This window comes from Halyomorpha halys, unplaced genomic scaffold (assembly GCF_000696795.3).
Source record: "Halyomorpha halys isolate HHAL.00 unplaced genomic scaffold, Hhal_1.1 Scaffold914.1, whole genome shotgun sequence".
NCBI classification, from domain to species: Eukaryota; Metazoa; Arthropoda; class Insecta; order Hemiptera; family Pentatomidae; genus Halyomorpha; species Halyomorpha halys.
Genome location: NW_027104636.1, coordinates 682,119 through 691,115, shown reverse-complemented (window position 1 = coordinate 691,115; position 8,997 = coordinate 682,119). Strand labels below are relative to the sequence as shown.

The 8,997-nt window shown below is 31.0% G+C and overlaps 1 long non-coding RNA gene across 2 annotated transcripts; it reads right to left on the bottom strand.

Annotated features, from left to right (window-relative positions):
• Positions 1-1,295: 1,295 nt before the first annotated feature.
• On the bottom strand, positions 1,296-3,328 carry LOC106687104 (uncharacterized). Of its 2 annotated transcripts, none has more exons than XR_001344126.2 (3): positions 3,220-3,328; positions 2,842-3,144; positions 1,296-1,391 (listed from the first exon to the last, which is right to left on the bottom strand). It is a non-coding gene; the product is annotated as an uncharacterized lncRNA (long non-coding RNA). The 2 variants fall into 2 exon arrangements; XR_010843240.1 differs by having other exon boundaries at positions 3,224-3,328.
• Between the last annotated feature and the right edge of the window lie 5,669 nt (positions 3,329-8,997).

The following is an 8,997-nucleotide window of genomic DNA, read 5'->3' as shown; positions in this document are numbered from 1 at the left end:
GAATTTTATTAATACACTTGTAAAATTTGAATTTTATTAATACACTTGTAAAATTTGAATTTTAATCTTCCGCCATGGGGTCAGGTGACCAGTGGTTAAGGTAGGTTCGAGGCTAGGGTCCAAAGTCCAAGGTCACGTGGTTAAGGCTGGTTCTAGGCTAGGGTCCAAAGTCCAAAAAGGCTCATTTACTGTTCCAGAACCGGCCTTTTATCCCTACTTATATATAAGTAAATAATTGAAACAAAATATGGTTTTGTTTCAATTATTTACTTCATTGAAAACATGCATTTATCGTGAAATATGAAGAATACAATTTAGCTAATTTCCCAAGAGTATTCTAGTTCATAAGAATATATCAATCAGCCGTTACAAAAATGCATATTAACAAAACATGCAATTGTATAACGGGGCCTTGATTATAGTTGTACTGTTCTATTTTTTTTTTTAACTGGGCCGAGAAACTTAGGCAATCAAAAGGTTGGCACCTTAAATAATAATAAATTTGCTTTGGAGGTTTCTTCCCTTTTCGTGTTGAAGAAACTAAACGATTACTGTTCGGTTTACTTTTTTTTTCCATATTTTAATTGTTCCGTACCATATTTGGCATCAATTCACTTTACCAAATTTTACTAAAATTAAACTAAATTTGTTTGTTATTCTGCCTATAAATTTTGATTAACTCTTAAACTTTCACAAACTACTGCTAAACACAATATAGATGCTATTATTGCCTATGTTAAAATTTAAAAAAATTCATATAAGATTAAAACATGTATTTTTTTCTCGGATTCCTAGCTAGTACTTTCAATACAAATTCGTGACTTAATTTCACTCCATACGACTTAGTGCTCCGATCGTTGCAGAACATTGTACGCCCACTCCCACGGCCTTCAGAATTTCGATCCCTGCCCTGGTTCCCATGGTTATTAACTTTGATTTCAGTTGTATTCGTCCAGATCTAGTCGGCCTGTAAAAATCTCCGTGTTTTGTCCTATCCATATCGAATTTACAGCCCGAAAACCTACTTCTATTTTCGTTTATCAAAAATCTATCACAGTTTATTATTAGTTCCAGAAATTTTTGCCATAGGAATTTTTTAGCTCTTGTCAAAAGCTTCATGAAACTATTACCTTATTGATATATTACAGGATTAACAAAAGTTGTTATGGAAGAAAGACAAGATGTAAACAAATGTATAGTAGTTTTAATCTAAATTTTTATTTTGGTTTCAGCTAATCTATAACATTTTAAATATTAAAACCATAGTATATTTATTTATTAAGTATTATTCTTGAACAGGTTAATTACTTTGCGCCTAAAATTCCAAAGATTCCTCAATAAAGTTTGTGGGTCCAAAACCAAAATATCAGCTGATCATATCCATCATATATCTAAAAAAAAATGTATTATATCAGTTATTTTGTTCTTTATTTTAGTATTTTGAAATACATATATGAAATATTCGGTAGCGAATCTGCTGTTTTTAAGCATCCTATGGATTCTCAAAACTAAATAATCTGTTTTCAAATAAGATTTATCCGGTGTATAAGATCTTTCTTTTTTTTGGGGGGGGAGGGGAGGGGAGATTTACGACTTCTTCAATTACACAGATATTGAAAGGTTTGTGGAAATCGGAAGTTAGTGAAAAGTAAGGTGACCCGGTCTCGGATGGTTTGATAGGTTTGATAGGTTGATAGCGTCCACATAGCTGCGAAAATAAAGCTTATAGGATGGCGGCTGTAGACCATAGAGAAGCACTGATTCAGTGATGAATCGTAGCTTTAAGTTGTATAAATTTTCCTCCAATAAATCGGTAGGTTTCATTATTTACCAAGTACTGAAGCAATCGTGCTGAGCATAGAAATAAATTAGTTAAATTGGAAGTAGCCAACCGCATCTCCATAGGAACATTGGTTAATTAAAGGATACTGTAAGACTTGAACTAAATTATGTTCATAATTTATAACCAGATTTTAGTATGCGATATGGGATTTTCTCGCTTCTACTATTTCATCTAACGAGTATTTTTATTTCAGGAATGTATTCGATGCTTACTAGCATTTACAGCTGGTTTTACATATTATATAAAAAGAAAAAATCGTACTTTAGTTATTTAATATCAATCAAAATGGATCGGGGAAAAAAAATGGAGAATATTAAACCCACGATTTTTTTATATATTTAATAAAAATGTTAATGGTAACATATTTCTTTTTTTTTTAAATTGTGAGTTTAATGTGGTCTAAATATATTTTTTTCTTCAATCAGTTTGATCCATATTTACTAATATAAAAATGAATTCCACTCCAAGAAAAAAAAATAACCATAACAATTTTTTTTTTTATAAAAATAATTTAAAATTTCTCATAAGTTAGTAATGAATTTTTTTGTTCAGCATACTAATTTCGATGGATGAGAAATGAAAAATTCCCATTTGATTCATTGTTTAAAGATAAAAATAAACAAATCCATAGTTTTAAAAGATATTGTTCAGTATAGAGATTAATTTAAACCGGATTTTATTCATTTATTCATAATACGCTTTTTTAGCACCGTTCAAGACGCTATCCTTTTTACGAAGGTTATGAGGATTAGGGGTATCTACAAATGTAGTTATTAATCCGAGATAATTGGTTCTAATATATCATTTATCGGTGCCAATAAAATGTATTGAATGTAATGTAGTTCGGTTACAACAGTCACCAAGGCCGATGGCTTCTCCTACGCTGGGGAACATGTGTCCGCGGATATCATTCATAATTCATGACATGAAACAGCAAATGGAGCGGATGAAAGTGCTCATAGAGTCCCTTACATCACGATATATTATCTCCTTCTAACCTGATTTCTGATAGGATCCAGTAGGCGGATTGGATTCCAGTACAAGCCCCGCTGCATGTATTCCTCAGGGTCTTGTCCTATGCACTCTAAGGAATTTATTCTCAATAATACGACCTGGTCACCTGGCAGGGGGTTTGTTGTGCAACAATGGGTGGGCTTTGAAGTTAACTGACATCTAAGTAAGTGACGGTTTGAATTCCGTATGTATACACCAAGTATAGCTTTTCACTGCCAACATAAAATTATCAAGTTACCTTACTGCCATATTACATGTATAATAACACCTCCACTTCTTGGCGTTATCTGAAAAAGAAAAGAATGCCTTTGGAACATTTTGTTTGTTCTGTCCTACACACTAACTTTACATGAAGCACTTACATACGTGAATGAATTACTCCGCATTTTATTATTTTACTGTTTATCTTCTCTATTATTTAATAAAGGTAAACAATTCATTTCTATTTTTTTCATCAACAGTGGATATGCACTAATTTTATTTACATGTAATTAACGTTTATTCTTCAATATGACAAGGTGATCTTACGTTCAATATTATCTATTTATTGTTTTGTTTTTATTACTACTTTAAAGTTTTATTTATATTGAAGAAAATGAGTAAAATCTGCTACAATCTAGTGCAATAGGACTAAGAACTCAAAATATACATTCATGCTATATGTACAGGACAAATTAATGGAGAAAAAAAATGATAATAACGTAAATAGAAAAATAGCTATAATAATAAGAAACAAATATTACAGCTGTAAAAAAATGAAAAGCAATATATAAATAATATCAATTGAATTATAGAAAAGTAATATAAACACTAGATGACGAAAATAAAAATAAAATTCATCTTATCGTGCATCATGTGAAAGGCGAAGCCAGACTTGAAGATATCAACCACTTATCTTCCAGCCGGGTCACTGATTAATCCATTTATTGTTTATTTATCTGAAAAATTTTTATACTACCTGAAAAAAAACTTACAAATAATTATAGAACCATAATGCGAGACAAATAAATATCTTTATAAAAACTCAGAATAATTTGTCAGAACAACAAAATACTAGACAAATAATCAAATAAATATCGCTATGGGTCCATTGCGCTTTAGACCAGCCTTGCCAAATTCGCGCGTTATACCAACCTATACTTCTGTTGATTAAACTCAATTCTCAATCCAGTACTAACAACTCTAAAATCTAACCTTTGGAAAAATTAATTTCAATGATTTTAATTCATATCATAACTCAGATTTGTATAACAAATAAATGAAAAATGAATTGATTGATTAATTGATGCCATTCATGAATAAATTGTATGAATCAACACTAAATATTTAAATTAGAAAGTGATGAAAAGTTAATATCAGTTGGAAGGTAAAATAAAAATCTTTGATATTCATTAACCATTTTTATATTTGCGTGTTGTACCAGTGCAAACGTTGACTAAAAAATCCTGGAAAAAGGAAAATATCCTAAAAAAATAAAATAAGGGGGTATATTAAACATACATAAATCGTGAAGCTATAACTGACCCACGAGGTCGGCAGACTTTTTTTTCGTTTTAATTTGGCCTAAACTACAAGACTAACGGGGGTAACTTCAATTTCAATTGAAATTAATTTAATCCAGTGCTTAAAAAGTATATCCTTTTCATATAATATAGTTTACATTACACAGTACTGGGGGAGTGGTCTGTTTGATTTATAATATAGTTTAGATTGTCATAAGGACGTTTAGGAACTCACTGTTTTCTATAGATTTCGTAAAACGTTTAGTGTATATCAGGAGTATTTCATTAATTTGTTTCGGTAATTTATTTTTAAACGAACTTTATTTAGGGTATGTCTCTAGACAATTTTTTTTATGAATCATAGGATATAACCCTTACCTAATCTAAATTCAATATCTAATGGGTTTGACATCACCGCCAAAATATAATTATTCTGATAAGAACAATTTATATTTTGTGATGGTATTAAAATAATAATTAAAAATGGTACTATAATTTATATGCTACTTTTTTTATCTACCTTTACGAGTTTGTATAACATTCATATTCAAAATGCCAAGATGAGATTTACTTAAGGTAGAGATATAACTGTTACGTGAATAAAGAAATGACACTTCAAAACTTGATGGTTATGGTTAGCTAAACCGAGACGGAAGTTTGCTCCTTAATTGGTGAAGTACAACGCGGATGGATGACAGTGTACAATTGCACTTTTGATGACGACAGTAGACAGTGATGGACTAAAACTGCAGAATAGGGAATAAGGGAAAAGAAAGTGATGCCTAACAATAGCTTTATGGTAGTATAACTTTATTCAAGGAGAATGATATTAGATTTATGTCTTGAGGTGGAGTTAATATAGAAATGCTGAGTTATATGGCGTTTATGTGAGATCCTCGTATGAGTTAAAGTCAACATGGACGCATAGTGGAAAGGAGATCTGCTCATTGCGAAGTTTGAAAATTTCCTTCCTACAAAGTTGTTTACTAATATTATTTAAACCAGTAAAAAAATAAATGAAAAATATTTATCCTGTTTACAAAAGTTCTTCACTGGTTACTTGTGAACTATGTTCGTTCATTTATTTTTTCCTTTTAAATCTGAGTAAGTTAAAAATGATTTATTAAGTACCCCCTTAAATTTAGGCATGTTAAGGCCCATTAATACAAAAAACAATTTATTTAAAAATTATTCTTTCATATTTTCTATTTTTATTTATTATTATTAATTTATTATATCATTTAACATAAAAATACATCTAGTAAATTTAATTATAGTGTTACAAAGTTATGATATAAACTTTTGGAGAGACTACCCGTTAGTACCAAACATACATTACATTAAAAATTCTCGAAGCCATCTTCTCTTTAGGCCCTTCAGAGGATTGTCAGAAATAGAAGTGGAAGCTAGGTTAGAAACTTTGGGTAGTTAGAGAGGTCAGAATGAAAGGATTGATATCTGGATCGGTTACAGAAGAAAAGTTAGGTCATTATGGATGATTTTATTTATAGCAAATTAAGGAGCATTTACGATTTCACGTAGGATTTTGACTCAAGAGGAATTAGATGCTTTAGTAGAGCCCCAAAGCTCAACTCCGTAAGTCCAAATTGACCTAGTTATAGACATGTAGATCAATCTTTTGTAATTAATTGGCCATTGAGAACGTTTGTTCAGTAAGTGTTGTAATAAACGGAATTGACGCGCAGTTTCCTGTGTTTTCAGTCTTGTATGGAGATTCCAAGTTAGTCGTTTGTTCAGCAATAAACACCAAGTCTTAGGTAGCGGATCTGTTCGACAGGGTTTAGTGGAATATTATTAAGCGTGAAGTCATAGGTGTATGACAAAGGGTAAAGGTGATTTGGTGGGATTTATTGGAATTTATTCTAACCCTTTACTTTTAAAATCATTCTTCAAGGGTTGCGGTGTGAGATTGGAGATTTTGTTATAGGAGGAACGGGGAATTGTTTACTGATAGCACAAATATGTTACCTGCTTACGTGGTGAAGACAGTATTAAGATGGATTAGGATATCAACTGTGTATAGAATAAGACCAGGGATACTACCCAGGAGGTACACCAGCAGACTGAGGAAAGGGATAATAATCTGTCGGTGAAATAGGAACGGAGAACTATGTAAACGGTGGGAATTTAGGGATCTTTTATAGCAGTCCTAGGTGCCAGACTCGATCAAAAGTCCGTCCTACACCAATAAAGAATCCCTAGCAGTACATTCCGAATGGTTTTCTCTCTTTTCAGTCTTGTATGGAAATTTCAGGTTAGTCGTTTGTTTAGACTGTTGTCATAGGCAGCAGATCTTCCCTCCAATGCAGACCTGACAACATTCACCACATGATGACATAGCTGAATAGTGATCTGATATACTATGATTAGAATTTAAGGTGTGGTTCGGGTGTTTCAAAATAGTTTTCTTAAAGATTTTGGCCATGATAGGTAAAAAAGAGATAAGACGTTAGAAAAATGGTAGAAAAATCTTCTATTTTCTTTCTAATTTAAAAATTAAATTTCATAACTGTTTGTAATTTTTTTCGTTTCATTTTTTTTTTTTTTTATGAATTTTTTATGTACTTATTTCAAATCAATCCAAGAAATTATGTTTTCAACAATTTTCAATGTTTTTTGAAAAAAAAAAATCGACCATTATTTTATATTGTTTTCGGTAAATCTTAGATTTTATTATTTTTTAAAAATGTATGAGTCAAAAAAAATACTCTGTAGGAAAAGTTGCCCTTTGTTTGAGGGTATAAAGACATTAAACTTCAAATAAATTCTGATATTCTATTACAAAACATATCTTTTTCTAACGACACATTCTAGATCCTGACCATTCAACGTGTCAGGGAATAAATCAAAAAGTTGGATTTATGACAACACTGCCTTTCAGGAAAACCCCAAAGTCATCTTAACCCTATATTACTTCCTAGTACCACTCTCGCTATTTATTAATTTTAAAAATTTCTAATTACATGACATAAAAGGTTCGATGCTTCCTTTTGGTGGAGTGGATGAAGATGGTAGATGAGCTACTGGACTGACCCGGAGGTGATTGGGCTAGACATGGATTACTCCTGAGGATGGCCTACTCATCTTGCGGTCATGGTCGCCGCCGCCACAGGCCACTCATTTCTAGGATTCGCCAGGATATTATTTCTGCCTTAGTCCGTCTGCTGCCCTCATTTCCCTAACCAAAATTACACTTGCTACCTTCCATTATTTTTTATTACAAAATCGAATTGTGAGACTACTAATTTAACTATTACCCTTCTTTTTTTTTATTCCTTTTCTTTTAGTTGCCCTGTATTCCATATAATTATCAATTCTCTTCCTTATTGATTTTAAATCTTATTATTCTCATTCCCATGTACAGGATATATTTTCGAGAGATCTGTAATTTTGAACGAGATACTTAACGTGGTTATTAGCATGTAAGTGGTAAGGTTGATCAGGCAGTTGTCAGTTTCCTACCAGGAAATCATTGGTTGAAATCGATAACCCTCAACTAATCGGAATCGGATTTCGATTAGTTTGAAACAAAATATTCGTTAAGAAACTAGAAAATACTAGTTATGAAACCGTTCATTGGTTTCATAATAATCACATACCAAGAAACAAACTTATCTTGCACAAATTTAATTATTTTTACATTTCTTTATTTGCATTTACCTCCTTCTTTTCTCTACGATTTCAATAAAATCAATTTTTCATTGGGAAGCACCTTACATTAAGCTTTTGTAGAATGCGAATTTACAGCCTGGAATTTACTTCTAACATGTAAGTGTTATTTATTTATTTTAAAAATAATATTCTCGTTATTGTTAAATTGTAGTTTTAGACTTAAGGAATACATGAAACTTCATACATATGTATTATTGGTGATCTTACAGGAGAGATACATATAATTATGACTTCAACATGTTTTCCTATACAATAAAGAAAACTCAATCGTTCAAGACAAAATTAATAATTTTTCTTTTTAAAGAAAAACCCCCATTACTTTTCACTTCTTTATTAACCCATTGGAGACGTTTCGGACATCATCCCATCTGGACCGATGTATTATTATATTAGAAAAATTGAAGAGGCTATGTTACAAATAGTAAATATTAAGAAAACAAAGTTCAATTTTTATTTGTTGGAGCTTGTTATGTTTTCAAGAGTACATACTTCTACATCTAGGGCTCCCAGTTATTAATTGGATTTTGAGGTTATAGTACCTCACACTAGCTAAATAGACACCTACTCCCTTCATCCACATTAAACATTCAAAGTATCTTAAATAACTCCTTCATCCACTTACCCCTTCAATTAGAACTTATCAACCGTTTACATCTAGTTACATATTCACTAAAAATAGGTATAATTTGAGAATTGAAATAATATAATTAAAAAATACATTTTGTAAAAAAAAAAAAAAAAAAATATTTTGTAACATTAATTTCAGGAAGAAAAAAATGATAATATTTTTTAAAAAATAAAGTCAAATTCCTTAATGAAACAAAAAAATAAAGGACGATTTAAATTACATTCTATTACATTATTAATTTACTTTTCTCGCATATAATAATTGTTATCGTGGGGGATAGAGTGGGCTCAGGGATCCTCAGGTCGATTCTGTAAATA